Raw genomic sequence first — 15,263 nt, 5'->3', positions numbered from 1 at the left:
AGTGAGCGTCTTTTTCCTCGGATGGTGATGGCAAACACGAGGGGACATAGCTTCAAGTTGAGGGGTGATAGATATAGGACAGATGTGAGAGGTAGTTTCTTTACTCAGAGAGTAGTAAGGGCGTGGAACGCCCTGCCTGCAGCAGTAGTAGATTCGCCAACTTTAAGGGCATTTAAGTGGACATTGGATAGACACATGGATGAAAATGGAATAGTGTAGGACAGATGGTTTCACAGGTCGGCGCAACATCGAGGGCCGAAGGGCCTGTACTGCGCTGTAATGTTCTAAATCTATTGAGCGAGTGCAGCACTTTCAGCGGCTCAGTACTGAGTGAGTACTGCACTGTCGAATGGTCAGTACTGATGGAATGCAGCACTGTTGGATTGTCAGAATTGAGGAAGTGCGCCACTGTCGGAGGGTCAGTACTGAGGGAGTGCCGCACTGTTAGATTGTCAGAACCGAGGGAGCGCTGCACTGTTGGATTTTCAGTACTGTGGGAGTGCTGCACTGTCGGAGAGTCAGTACTGAGGAAGCACTTCACTGTCGGAGGGTCAGTAATGAGGGAGTGCTGCACTTTCGGAGGATGAGTACTGAGGGAGTGTGCACTGTTGGATTGACAGTACTGTGGGAGTGCGGCACTGTCGGATGGTCAATACTGAGGGTGCGCTGCACAGTCGGACTGCCAGTATCGAGGGAGCGCTGCCCTGTAGTATTGTCTGTACCGAAGGAGTGCTGCACTGTCAGATTCCCCGTACAGAGGGAGGGCTGCATTGACGACTTATTAGTGCTGAGGGAGTGATGAACTGTCGAATTATCAGTACTGAGGCAGCGCTGCAATGTTGGAGGGTCTGTACTGAGTGAGTGCTGCACTGTTGGATTGTCAGTAGTGAAGTAGTGCTGCACTGTCGGAGGGGCAGTACTGAGTGAGGGCAGCACTGTAGAATAGTCAGTATTGAGGAAGTGTGGCACTGTCGGATTGTCAGTACTGAGGGAGCGCTGCATTATTGGATTGTCAGTACTCAGGGAGTGCTGCACAGTCGGAGGGTCAGTACTGAGGGAGTGCTGCTCTTTTGGACTGTCAGTACTGAGGGAGCGCAGTACTGAGGGAGTGCTGCACTGTCGGAGGGTCAGCACTGAGGGAGCACTTTACTGTCGGAGGGTCAGTACTGAGTGAGTGCTGCACTGTCGCAGCGTCACTACTTAGGGAGTGCTGCACTGTTGGATTGACAGTGCTGAGGGAGTGCGTCACTGTCGGAGGGTCAGTCTGTCGTAGAGAAAGTACTGAGGGAGTGCTGCCCATTCGGAAGTTCATTAATGAGGAGGGCGCTGCACTGCTGTATTGTCAGTACTGAGGGTGTGCTGCCCTGTCGGAGAGTCAGTACTGAAAGAGTGCTGCTCTGTTTGATTGCCAGTACTGAGGTAGTGCTGCACTGTCACAGTGTCAGTACTGAGTGAGGTCTGCACTGTCGGATTGTCAGTAACGAGGGAGTGATGCTCTGCCGGAGGGTCATTACTGAGGCAGTGCTGTACTGTCGGCTTGTCAGTAGAGGTTGAGTGCTGCACTGTTGAAAAGCCAGTACTGAGGGTGTGCGGCACTGTCGGATGGTCAGTACTGAGGGAGAGCTGCACTGTCGGATTGTCAGTACTGAGGGAGAGCTGCACTGTCGGATTGTCAGTATTGAGCGAGTGCAGCACTTTCGGCGGCTCAGTACTGAGTGAGTACTGCACTGTCGAATGGTCAGTACTGATGGAATGCTGCACTGTTGGATTGTCAGAAGTGAGGAAGCGCGCCACTGTCGGAGGGTCAGTACTGAGGGGGCGCTGCACTGTTGGAAGGTCAGTACTGAGGGAATGCCGCACTGTTAGATTGTCAGAATCGAGGGAGCGCTGCACTGTTGGATTTTCAGTACTGTGGGAGTGCTGCACTGTCGGACAGTCAGTACTGAGGAAGCACTTGACTGTCGGAGGGTCAGTACTGAGGGAGTGCTGCACTTTCGGAGGGTCTGTACTGAGTGAGGGCAGCACTGTAGAATAGTCAGTATTGAGGGAGTGTGGCACTGTCGGATTGTCAATACTGAGGGAGCGCTGCATTGTTGGATTGTCAGTACTCAGGGAGTGGTGCACTGTCGGATTGTCAGTATTGAGGCAGTGCTGCACAGTCGGAGGGTCAGTACTGAGGGAGTGCTGCTCCTTTGGACTGTCAGTACTGAGGGAGTGCTGCTGTTTTGGTACTGTCAGTACTGAGGGAGCGCAGTACTGAGGGAGTGCTGCACTGTCGGAGGGTCAGTACTGAGGGAGCACCACTGTCGGAGGGTCGGTACTGAGTGAGTGCTGCCCTGTCGCACCGTCTCTACTCAGGGAGTGCTGCACTGTTGGATTGACAGTGCTGAGGGAGTGCGTCACTGTCGGAGGGTCAGTCTGTCGTAGAGAAAGTACTGAGGGAGTGCTGCCCAGTCGGAAGTTCATTAATGAGGAGGGCGCTGCACTGCTGTATTGTCAGTACTGAGGGTGTGCTGCCCTGTCGGAGAGTCAGTACTGAAGGAGTGCTGCTCTGTTTGATTGCCAGTACTGAGGTAGTGCTGCACTGTCACAGTGTCAGTACTGAGTGAGGTCTGCACTGTCGGATTGTCAGTACTGAGGGAGTGATGCTCTGCCGGAGGGTCAGTTCTGAGGCAGTGCTGTACTGTCGGCTTGTCAGTAGACAGTGAGTGCTGCACTGTCGAATTGTTAATACTGAGGGACTGCTGCACTGTCCGATGGTCAGTACTGAAGGAATGATGCACTGTGAGAGGATCAGTACAGAGGGAAGGTTGCACCATTGGATTGTCAGTACTGAGGGACAGCGGCACTGTCGGAGGGTCAGTACTGAGGGAGCGCTGCACTGTTGGATTGTCCGTATTGAGGGAGTGCTGCACTGTCAGACGGTCAGTACCGAAGGAGGGCTGCATTGTAGAATTATCACGACAGAGGGAGCGCTGCGCTGCCGAATTATCAGCACTGTCGGAGGGTCAGTCATGTTTGAGGGCTGCACTGTTGGAATATCAGTACTGAGGGAGTGCTGCACTGTCAGATGGTCAGTACTGAGTGAGCGCTGAACTGTCAGAGGGTCAGTACTGTGGGTGGTCTGCACTGTCGCGGGGTCAGTACTGAGCAAGTGCTGCACTGTTGGATTGTCTGCACTGAAGGATTGCTGCACAGTCGGATTGTCAGTAATGAGGGAGTGCTGAACTGTCGGATTGTCAGTGCTGTGGGACTGCTGCACTGTCGGCGGGTCAGTACTGAGGAAGCGCTGCACTGCCAGAGGGTAAGTACTGAGGGAGTGCAGTACTGTCAGAGGGGCAGTACTGAGTGAGAGCTGCACTGTTGCATTGTCAGTACTCAGGGAGTAATGCTCTGTCGGATGGTCATTACTGAGGGAGTGCTGCACTGCTGGACTGTCAGCAGTGAGGGAGTGCTGCACTGTCAGATAGTCGGTACTGAGGCAGCGCTGCACTGTCGGAGGGTCTGTACTGAGTGAGGGCTGCACTGTGAGAGGGTCAGTACGGAGGGAGGCTTGCACTGTTGGATTGTCAGTACTGAGAGTCTGCGGCACTGTCGGGGGGTCAGTACTGAGTGAGGGCTGCACTGTCATAGTGTCAGTACAAGGGGAGGGCTGCAATGTCGGGGGATATGTACTGAGGGAGTGCTGCACTGTTGGTTTGGCAGCACTGAGGGAGTGTTGCACTGTCGGATTGTCAGCACTGAGGGAGTGCTGCACTGTCGGAGGGTCAGTACTGAAGGAGTGCTGCACTGTGATGAAGTCAGTATTGAGGGAGTGCTGCACTGTTTGCTTGTCAGAACTGAGGAAGTGCGGCACTGTCGAAGTGTCAATACTGAGGGAATTGTGCAATGTCGGAGGTTTATTACTGAGGGTGCTGCACTGCCAGTGGGTCAGTAGTCAGGGCCCGCTGCACTGTTGGAGGGTCAGTTCTGAAAGCGCACTTCACTGTCGGATTGTCAGTGCTGAGGGAGTGCTGCACTGTCGGAGGGTCAGTACTGAGTGAGAACTTCACTGTCGGAGGGTGAGTACTGAGGGAGCGCTGCTCTGCCAGAATGTCAGTAAAGAGGGACCGATGCCCTGTCGAAGGGTCAATAATGAGGGAGCGCGGCACTCCTAGATTGTCAGTACTGAGGAGGTGCTGCACTGTCGGATGTTCTGTACTGAGGGAGTGCTGCACTCTCGGATTGTCAACACTAAGCAAGTGCAGCACCGTCAGAGGGTCATTACCGAGGGAGTATTGCATTGTCGAATGGTCAGTACTGAGGAAATGCTGCACTTTTGGATTGTCAGTATTGAAGAAGTGCAGCACTGTCGGAGGTTCAGTACAGAAGGAGCGCTGCACTGTCGGAGGGTCAGTACTGAGGGAGTGCTGCGCTGCCGGATTGTCAGCACTGAGGGAGTGATACTCTGTCGGAGGGTCAGGACTGAGAGAGTGCTGCGCTGTTGGATTGTCAGTCGTGAGGGAGTGCTGCACCGTCGGATTGTCAGTACTGACGGTGTGCTGCACTGTCGGATGGTCAGTACTGAGGGAGTGCTTCGCTGTTGGATTATCAGTACGGAGGGAGTGCAGCACTGTCAGAGGGTCAGAACTTAGGGGATGCTTGTCAGTCGGAGGGTGAGTACTAAGGGAGCGCTGCACTGCTGGATTGTAAGTACTGAGGGAGTACTGCGCAGTATGAGATTCCAGTACTGAGGGAGGGCTGTTCTGTCGGATTGTCAGTATTGAGTGAGTGCTGCACTGTTGGATTGTCAGTACTGATGGAGTTCGTCACTGTCGGAATATCAGTACTGAGGCAGCGTTGCACAGGCGGGGGTCAGTACTGAGGGAGGGCTGCTCTGTGAGAGGCTCAGGACAGAGGGAGGGTTGCACTGTTGGATTGCCAGTACTGAGGGACTGTGGCCCTGTTGGTGGGTCAGTACTGAAGGAGCGCTGCACAGTCGGATGGTCAGTATTGAGAGAGTGCTGCATTGTTGGACTGTCAGTACTGAGTGAGTGCTGCACTGTCCGAGGGTCTGTGCTGAGAGAGTGCTGCATTGTTGGATTGTCAGTACTGTGGGAGTGCTGCACAGTTGGATTGTCAGTACTGAGATAGCCCTGCACTGTGGGATTGCCAGTACTGACGAAGTTCGGCACTGTCGGAATGTCAGTACTGAGAGAGCGCTGCACTGTCAAAGGGTCAGTACAGAGGGAGGGCTGCAATGTCGGGGGTTCTGTACTGAGGGAGTGCTGCACTGTTGGCTTGTCAGTACTGAGGGAGTGCTGCACTGTCGAATGGTCAGTACTGAGGGAGTCTTGCAATGTCGGAGAATCAGTACTGAGGGAGCGCTGCTCTGCCAGAGTGTCAGTAAAGAGGGACCGATGCCCTGTCGAAGGGTCAGTAATGAGGGAGCGAGGCACTGCTAGATTGTCAGTACTGAGGAGGTGCTGCACTGTCAAAGGGTCAGTACAGAGGGAGGGCTGCAATGTCGGGGGTTCTGTACTGAGGGAGTGCTGCACTGTTGGCTTGTCAGTACTGAGGGAGTGCTGCACTGTCGAATGGTCAGTACTGAGGGAGTCTTGCAATGTCGGGGGTTCTGTACTGAGGGAGTGCTGCACTGTTGGCTTGTCAGTACTGAGGGAGTGCTGCACTGTCAAAGGGTCAGTACAGAGGGAGGGCTGCAATGTCGGGGGTTCTGTACTGAGGGAGTCTTGCAATGTCGGAGAATCAGTACTGAGGGAGCGCTGCTCTGCCAGAGTGTCAGTAAAGAGGGACCGATGCCCTGTCGAAGGGTCAGTAATGAGGGAGCGAGGCACTGCTAGATTGTCAGTACTGAGGAGGTGCTGCACTGTCGGATGTTCTGTCCTGAGGGAGCGCTGCACTGTCGGATGTTCTGTACTGAGGGAATACTGCACTCTCGGATTGTCAGTACTAAGCAAGTGCAGCACCGTCTGAGGGTCATTACCGAGGGAGTATTGCATTGTCGAATGGTCAGTACTGAGGAAATGCTGCACTTTTGGATTGTCAGTATTGAAGAAGTGCAGCGCTGTCGGAGGGTCAGTACAGAAGGAGCGCTGCACTGTCGGAGGGTCAGTACTGAGGGAGCGCTGCACTGTCGGAGGGTTCGTACTGAAGGAGCGTTTCTCTGTTTCATTGTCAGTACTGAGGGAGCGCTGCACTATCAAAGGGTCAGTACTGAGTGAGTGCTGCGCGGCCGGATTGTCAACACTGAGGGAGTGATACTCTGTCGGAGGGTCAGGACAGAGAGAGTGCTGCATTGTTGGATTTTCAGTAGTGAGGGAGTGCTGCACCGTCGGATTGTCAGCACTGACGGTGTGCTGCGCTGTCTGAGGGTCAGTACTGAGTGAGCGCTGCACTGTCAGAGGTCAGTACTGTGCGTTGTCTGCACTGTTGCCGGGTCAGTAATGAGGGAGTGCTGCACTGTCGCATTGTCAGCATTGAGGGAGTGCTACACTGTAGGAGGGTCAGTACTGAGGGAGTGCTGCACAGTCGAAGTGTCAGTACTGAGGGAGAACTGCACTGTTGGTTTGTCAGCACTGAGGAAGTGCTGCACTGTCGGTGGGTCATTACAGAGGGAGTGCTGCACCATTCGATTGTCTGTACTGAGGTATTGCTGCACAGTCGGATTGTCAGTACTTAGGGAGCGCTGCACTGCCAGAGAGTAAGTACTGAGGGACCGCTGCACTGTCGGAGGGTTAGTACTGAAGGGGCGCTGCTCTGTTTGATTGTCAGGACTGAGGAAGTGATGCTCTGTCGGAGAGTCAGTACTGAGGGAGTGCTGCACTGTTGGACTGTCAGTAGTGAGGGAGTGCTGCACAGTCGGAGGGTCTGTACTGAAGGAGTTCTTCACCGTAGTAGGGTCAGTACTCAGGGGTGCTGCACATTCGGAGGGTGAGTACAGAGTGAGTGCTGCATGGTTGGATTGTCAGTAGTGAGGGAGTGCTACACAGTTGGATCTTCAGTACGGAGGGAGTGCGGCACTGTCGGAGGGTCAGTACTTAGGGAGCGCTGGACAGTCGGACGGTGAGAACTGATGGAGCTCTGCACTGTTGGATTGTCAGGACTGACGGAGTGCTGTGCAGTCAGAGGGCCAGCACTGAGGGAGGGCTGCACTGTCGGATTGTCAGTCCTGAGGGTGTGCTGCACTGTTGGATTGTCAGTCGTGAGTGAGTTCTGCACTGTCCGAGGGTCTGTACTGAGAGAGTGCTGCATTGTTGGATTGTCAGTTTTGAGGGAGGTCTGCACTGTTGGATTGATAGTACTGACGGATTTCGGCACTGTCAGAATGTCAGTACTGAGGGAGTGCTGCACTGTCAGAGGTTCAGTACTGAGAGCTGGCTGCATTGTCCAATTATCAGTACTGAGGGAGTGCTGCACTGTCGAAGTATCAGTCTTGAGGCAGCGCTGCACTCTCAGAGGGTCAGTACTGAGTGAGGGCTGCAGTGACAGAGGTTCACGACAGAGGGAATGCTGCACTGTCGGATTATCAGTATTGAGGGAGTGCTGCCGTGTCGGAGGGTTAGTACTGAGGGAGTGCTGCACAGTAGAAGGGTCAGAACTGAGGGAGAGCTGCACTGCTGGATTGTCAGTTTTGAGGGAGTGTGGCACTGTCAGAGGTTCAGTACTGAAGGAGTGCTTCACATTCGGAGGTTCAACAGTGAGTGAGTGCTGCACTATTGGATTGTCAGTATGGAGGGATTGCGGCAATGTCGGAAGTTCAATAATGAGGGAGTACTGCACTGTTGGATTGTCAGTACGGAGGGAGGGCTGCACTGTCTTAGGGTCAGTACATCGGGAGCGCTGGACAGTCGGAGGGAGAGAACTTAGGGAGTGCTGCATTGTTGGATTGTCAGTACTGAGGGAGCACAGCGCAGTCAGAGGGCCAGTACTGACGGTGGGCTGCACTGTTGGATTGTCAGTCCTGAGGAAGTGCTGCACTGTCGGAGAGTCAGGACTGAAGGAGTGCTGCTTTGTTTGATTGTCAGTACTGAGGCAGTGCTGCACTGTGAGAGGATCAGTACAGAGGGAAGGTTGCACCGTTGGATTGTCAGTACTGAGGGACAGCAGCAATGTCGGAGGGTCAGTACTGAGGGAGGGCTGCACAATCGGAGGGTCAGTATTGAGGGAGCGCTGCACTGTTGGATTGTCCGTATTGAGGGAGTGCTGCACTTTCGGACAGTCAGTACCGAAGGAAGGCTGCATTGCCGAATTATCAGTACTGAGGGAGTGCAGCACTGTCAGATGGTCAGTACTGAGTGAGCGCTGAACTGTCAGAGGGTCAGTACTGTGGGTGGTCTGCACTGTCGCGGGGTCAGTACTGAGCAAGTGCTGCACTGTTGGATTGTCTGCACTGAAGGATTGCTGCACAGTCGGATTGTCAGTAATGAGGGAGTGCTGAACTGTCGGATTGTCAGTGCTGTGGGACTGCTGCACTGTCGGCGGGTCAGTACTGAGGAAGCGCTGCACTGCCAGAGGGTAAGTACTGAGGGAGTGCAGTACTGTCAGAGGGGCAGTACTGAGTGAGAGCTGCACTGTCGCATTGTCAGTACTCAGGGAGTAATGCTCTGTCGGATGGTCATTACTGAGGGAGTGCTGCACTGCTGGACTGTCAGCAGTGAGGGAGTGCTGCACTGTCAGATAGTCGGTACTGAGGCAGCGCTGCACTGTCGGAGGGTCTGTACTGAGTGAGGGCTGCACTGTGAGAGGGTCAGTACGGAGGGAGGCTTGCACTGTTGGATTGTCAGTACTGAGAGTCTGCGGCACTGTCGGGGGGTCAGTACTGAGTGAGGGCTGCACTGTCATAGTGTCAGTACAAGGGGAGGGCTGCAATGTCGGGGGATATGTACTGAGGGAGTGCTGCACTGTTGGTTTGGCAGCACTGAGGGAGTGTTGCACTGTCGGATTGTCAGCACTGAGGGAGTGCTGCACTGTCGGAGGGTCAGTACTGAAGGAGTGCTGCACTGTGATGAAGTCAGTATTGAGGGAGTGCTGCACTGTTTGCTTGTCAGAACTGAGGAAGTGCGGCACTGTCGAAGTGTCAATACTGAGGGAATTGTGCAATGTCGGAGGTTTATTACTGAGGGTGCTGCACTGCCAGTGGGTCAGTAGTCAGGGCCCGCTGCACTGTTGGAGGGTCAGTTCTGAAAGCGCACTTCACTGTCGGATTGTCAGTGCTGAGGGAGTGCTGCACTGTCGGAGGGTCAGTACTGAGTGAGAACTTCACTGTCGGAGGGTGAGTACTGAGGGAGCGCTGCTCTGCCAGAATGTCAGTAAAGAGGGACCGATGCCCTGTCGAAGGGTCAATAATGAGGGAGCGCGGCACTCCTAGATTGTCAGTACTGAGGAGGTGCTGCACTGTCGGATGTTCTGTACTGAGGGAGTGCTGCACTCTCGGATTGTCAACACTAAGCAAGTGCAGCACCGTCAGAGGGTCATTACCGAGGGAGTATTGCATTGTCGAATGGTCAGTACTGAGGAAATGCTGCACTTTTGGATTGTCAGTATTGAAGAAGTGCAGCACTGTCGGAGGTTCAGTACAGAAGGAGCGCTGCACTGTCGGAGGGTCAGTACTGAGGGAGTGCTGCGCTGCCGGATTGTCAGCACTGAGGGAGTGATACTCTGTCGGAGGGTCAGGACTGAGAGAGTGCTGCGCTGTTGGATTGTCAGTCGTGAGGGAGTGCTGCACCGTCGGATTGTCAGTACTGACGGTGTGCTGCACTGTCGGATGGTCAGTACTGAGGGAGTGCTTCGCTGTTGGATTATCAGTACGGAGGGAGTGCAGCACTGTCAGAGGGTCAGAACTTAGGGGATGCTTGTCAGTCGGAGGGTGAGTACTAAGGGAGCGCTGCACTGCTGGATTGTAAGTACTGAGGGAGTACTGCGCAGTATGAGATTCCAGTACTGAGGGAGGGCTGTTCTGTCGGATTGTCAGTATTGAGTGAGTGCTGCACTGTTGGATTGTCAGTACTGATGGAGTTCGTCACTGTCGGAATATCAGTACTGAGGCAGCGTTGCACAGGCGGGGGTCAGTACTGAGGGAGGGCTGCTCTGTGAGAGGCTCAGGACAGAGGGAGGGTTGCACTGTTGGATTGCCAGTACTGAGGGACTGTGGCCCTGTTGGTGGGTCAGTACTGAAGGAGCGCTGCACAGTCGGATGGTCAGTATTGAGAGAGTGCTGCATTGTTGGACTGTCAGTACTGAGTGAGTGCTGCACTGTCCGAGGGTCTGTGCTGAGAGAGTGCTGCATTGTTGGATTGTCAGTACTGTGGGAGTGCTGCACAGTTGGATTGTCAGTACTGAGATAGCCCTGCACTGTGGGATTGCCAGTACTGACGAAGTTCGGCACTGTCGGAATGTCAGTACTGAGAGAGCGCTGCACTGTCAAAGGGTCAGTACAGAGGGAGGGCTGCAATGTCGGGGGTTCTGTACTGAGGGAGTGCTGCACTGTTGGCTTGTCAGTACTGAGGGAGTGCTGCACTGTCGAATGGTCAGTACTGAGGGAGTCTTGCAATGTCGGAGAATCAGTACTGAGGGAGCGCTGCTCTGCCAGAGTGTCAGTAAAGAGGGACCGATGCCCTGTCGAAGGGTCAGTAATGAGGGAGCGAGGCACTGCTAGATTGTCAGTACTGAGGAGGTGCTGCACTGTCAAAGGGTCAGTACAGAGGGAGGGCTGCAATGTCGGGGGTTCTGTACTGAGGGAGTGCTGCACTGTTGGCTTGTCAGTACTGAGGGAGTGCTGCACTGTCGAATGGTCAGTACTGAGGGAGTCTTGCAATGTCGGGGGTTCTGTACTGAGGGAGTGCTGCACTGTTGGCTTGTCAGTACTGAGGGAGTGCTGCACTGTCAAAGGGTCAGTACAGAGGGAGGGCTGCAATGTCGGGGGTTCTGTACTGAGGGAGTGCTGCACTGTTGGCTTGTCAGTACTGAGGGAGTGCTGCACTGTCGAATGGTCAGTACTGAGGGAGTCTTGCAATGTCGGAGAATCAGTACTGAGGGAGCGCTGCTCTGCCAGAGTGTCAGTAAAGAGGGACCGATGCCCTGTCGAAGGGTCAGTAATGAGGGAGCGAGGCACTGCTAGATTGTCAGTACTGAGGAGGTGCTGCACTGTCGGATGTTCTGTCCTGAGGGAGCGCTGCACTGTCGGATGTTCTGTACTGAGGGAATACTGCACTCTCGGATTGTCAGTACTAAGCAAGTGCAGCACCGTCTGAGGGTCATTACCGAGGGAGTATTGCATTGTCGAATGGTCAGTACTGAGGAAATGCTGCACTTTTGGATTGTCAGTATTGAAGAAGTGCAGCGCTGTCGGAGGGTCAGTACAGAAGGAGCGCTGCACTGTCGGAGGGTCAGTACTGAGGGAGCGCTGCACTGTCGGAGGGTTCGTACTGATGAAGCGTTTCTCTGTTTCATTGTCAGTACTGAGGGAGCGCTGCACTATCAAAGGGTCAGTACTGAGTGAGTGCTGCGCGGCCGGATTGTCAACACTGAGGGAGTGATACTCTGTCGGAGGGTCAGGACAGAGAGAGTGCTGCATTGTTGGATTTTCAGTAGTGAGGGAGTGCTGCACCGTCGGATTGTCAGCACTGACGGTGTGCTGCGCTGTCTGAGGGTCAGTACTGAGTGAGCGCTGCACTGTCAGAGGTCAGTACTGTGCGTTGTCTGCACTGTTGCCGGGTCAGTAATGAGGGAGTGCTGCACTGTCGCATTGTCAGCATTGAGGGAGTGCTACACTGTAGGAGGGTCAGTACTGAGGGAGTGCTGCACAGTCGAAGTGTCAGTACTGAGGGAGAACTGCACTGTTGGTTTGTCAGCACTGAGGAAGTGCTGCACTGTCGGTGGGTCATTACAGAGGGAGTGCTGCACCATTCGATTGTCTGTACTGAGGTATTGCTGCACAGTCGGATTGTCAGTACTTAGGGAGCGCTGCACTGCCAGAGAGTAAGTACTGAGGGACCGCTGCACTGTCGGAGGGTTAGTACTGAAGGGGCGCTGCTCTGTTTGATTGTCAGGACTGAGGAAGTGATGCTCTGTCGGAGAGTCAGTACTGAGGGAGTGCTGCACTGTTGGACTGTCAGTAGTGAGGGAGTGCTGCACAGTCGGAGGGTCTGTACTGAAGGAGTTCTTCACCGTAGTAGGGTCAGTACTCAGGGGTGCTGCACATTCGGAGGGTGAGTACAGAGTGAGTGCTGCATGGTTGGATTGTCAGTAGTGAGGGAGTGCTACACAGTTGGATCTTCAGTACGGAGGGAGTGCGGCACTGTCGGAGGGTCAGTACTTAGGGAGCGCTGGACAGTCGGACGGTGAGAACTGATGGAGCTCTGCACTGTTGGATTGTCAGGACTGACGGAGTGCTGTGCAGTCAGAGGGCCAGCACTGAGGGAGGGCTGCACTGTCGGATTGTCAGTCCTGAGGGTGTGCTGCACTGTTGGATTGTCAGTCGTGAGTGAGTTCTGCACTGTCCGAGGGTCTGTACTGAGAGAGTGCTGCATTGTTGGATTGTCAGTTTTGAGGGAGGTCTGCACTGTTGGATTGATAGTACTGACGGATTTCGGCACTGTCAGAATGTCAGTACTGAGGGAGTGCTGCACTGTCAGAGGTTCAGTACTGAGAGCTGGTGCATTGTCCAATTATCAGTACTGAGGGAGTGCTGCACTGTCGAAGTATCAGTCTTGAGGCAGCGCTGCACTCTCAGAGGGTCAGTACTGAGTGAGGGCTGCAGTGACAGAGGTTCACGACAGAGGGAATGCTGCACTGTCGGATTATCAGTATTGAGGGAGTGCTGCCGTGTCGGAGGGTTAGTACTGAGGGAGTGCTGCACAGTAGAAGGGTCAGAACTGAGGGAGAGCTGCACTGCTGGATTGTCAGTTTTGAGGGAGTGTGGCACTGTCAGAGGTTCAGTACTGAAGGAGTGCTTCACATTCGGAGGTTCAACAGTGAGTGAGTGCTGCACTATTGGATTGTCAGTATGGAGGGATTGCGGCAATGTCGGAAGTTCAATAATGAGGGAGTACTGCACTGTTGGATTGTCAGTACGGAGGGAGGGCTGCACTGTCTTAGGGTCAGTACATCGGGAGCGCTGGACAGTCGGAGGGAGAGAACTTAGGGAGTGCTGCATTGTTGGATTGTCAGTACTGAGGGAGCACAGCGCAGTCAGAGGGCCAGTACTGACGGTGGGCTGCACTGTTGGATTGTCAGTCCTGAGGAAGTGCTGCACTGTCGGAGAGTCAGGACTGAAGGAGTGCTGCTTTGTTTGATTGTCAGTACTGAGGCAGTGCTGCACTGTGAGAGGATCAGTACAGAGGGAAGGTTGCACCGTTGGATTGTCAGTACTGAGGGACAGCAGCAATGTCGGAGGGTCAGTACTGAGGGAGGGCTGCACAATCGGAGGGTCAGTATTGAGGGAGCGCTGCACTGTTGGATTGTCCGTATTGAGGGAGTGCTGCACTTTCGGACAGTCAGTACCGAAGGAAGGCTGCATTGCCGAATTATCAGTACTGAGGGAGTGCTTCGCTGTCTGAGGGTCAGTTCTCAGTGAGCGCTGCACTGTCAGAGATCAGTACTGTGGGTTGTCTGCACTGTTGCCGGGTCAGTAATGAGGGAGTGCTACACTGTCGCATTGTCAGCACTGAGGGAGTGCTACAATGTAGGAGGGTCAGTACTGACGGAGTGCTGCACAGTCGAAGTGTCAGTACTGAGGAAGAACTGCACTGTTGGTTTGTCAGCACTGAGGAAGTGCTGCACTGTCGGTGGTTTATTACTGAGGGAGTGCTGCACCGTTCGATTGTCTGTACTGAGGGATTGCTGCACAGTCGGATTGTCAGTACTTCGGGAGCTCTGCACTGCCAGAGAGTAAGTACTGAGGGACCGCTGCACTGTCGGTGGGTTAGTACTGAAGGAGCGCTGCTCTGTTTGACTGTCAGGACTGAGGGATTGATGCACTGTCGGATTGTCAGTCCTGAGGGAGTGCTGCACAGTCAGAGAGTCAGGACTGAAGGAGTGCTGCTGTGTTTGATTGTCAGTACTGAGGCAGTGCTGTACTGTCGGCTTGTCAGTAGAGATGGAGTGCTGCACTGTCGGATTGTTAATACTGAGGGAGTGCTGCACTGTGAGAGGATCAGTACAGAGGGAAGGTTGCACCGTTGGATTGTCAGTACTGAGGGACAGCAGCAATGTCGGAGGGTCAGTACTGAGGGAGTGCTGCACAATCGGAGGGTCAGTATTGAGGGAGCGCTGCACTGTTGGATTGTCCGTATTGAGGGAGTGCTGCACTTTCGGACAGTCAGTACCGAAGGAAGGCTGCATTGCCGAATTATCAGTACTGAGGGAGTGCTTCGCTGTCTGAGGGTCAGTACTGAGTGAGCGCTGCACTGTCAGAGGTCAGTACTGTGGGTTGTCTGCACTGTTGCCGGGTCAGTAATGAGGGAGTGCTACACTGTCGCATTGTCAGCACTGAGGGAGTGCTACAATGTAGGAGGGTCAGTACTGAGAGAGTGCTGCACAGTTGAAGTGTCAGTACTGAGGAAGAACTGCATTGTTGGTTTGTCAGCACTGAGGAAGTGCTGCACTGTCGGTGGGTCATTACTGAGGGAGTGCTGCACCATTCGATTGTCTGTACTGAGGGATTGCTGCACAGTCGGATTGTCAGTACTTCGGGAGCTCTGCACTGCCAGAGAGTAAGTACTGAGGGACCGCTGCACTGTCGGAGGGTTAGTACTGAAGGAGCGCTGCTCTGTTTGATTGTCAGGACTGAGGGAGTGATGCACTGTCGGATTGTCAGTCCTGAGGGAGTGCTGCACTGTCAGAGAGTCAGGACTGAAGGAGTGCTGCTGTGTTTGATTGTCAGTACTGAGGCAGTGCTGTACTGTCGGCTTGTCAGTAGAGATGGAGTGCTGCACTGTCGGATTGTTAATACTGAGGGAGTGCTGCACTGAGAGAGGATCAGTACAGAGGGAAGGTTGCACCGTTGGATTGTCAGTACTGAGGGACAGAGACACTGTCGGAGGGTCAGTACTGAGGGAGGGCTGCAAAATCGGAGGGTCAGTATTGAGGGAGCGCTGCACTGTTGGATTGTCCGTACTGAGGGTGTGCTGCACTTTCGGACAGTCAGTACCGAAGGAAGGCTGCATTGTCGAATTATCAGTACTGAGGGAGTGCTGCGCTGTCTGAGGGTCAGTACTGAGTGAACGCTGCACTGTCAGAGGTCAGTACTGTGGGTTGTCTGCACT

The sequence above is a fragment of the Heterodontus francisci genome, chromosome 21 (assembly GCF_036365525.1).
Source record: "Heterodontus francisci isolate sHetFra1 chromosome 21, sHetFra1.hap1, whole genome shotgun sequence".
In the NCBI taxonomy this organism is placed as follows: domain Eukaryota; kingdom Metazoa; phylum Chordata; class Chondrichthyes; order Heterodontiformes; family Heterodontidae; genus Heterodontus; species Heterodontus francisci.
The sequence above is the reverse complement of the archived record's forward strand: the minus strand, read 5'-3'. Positions refer to the sequence as shown.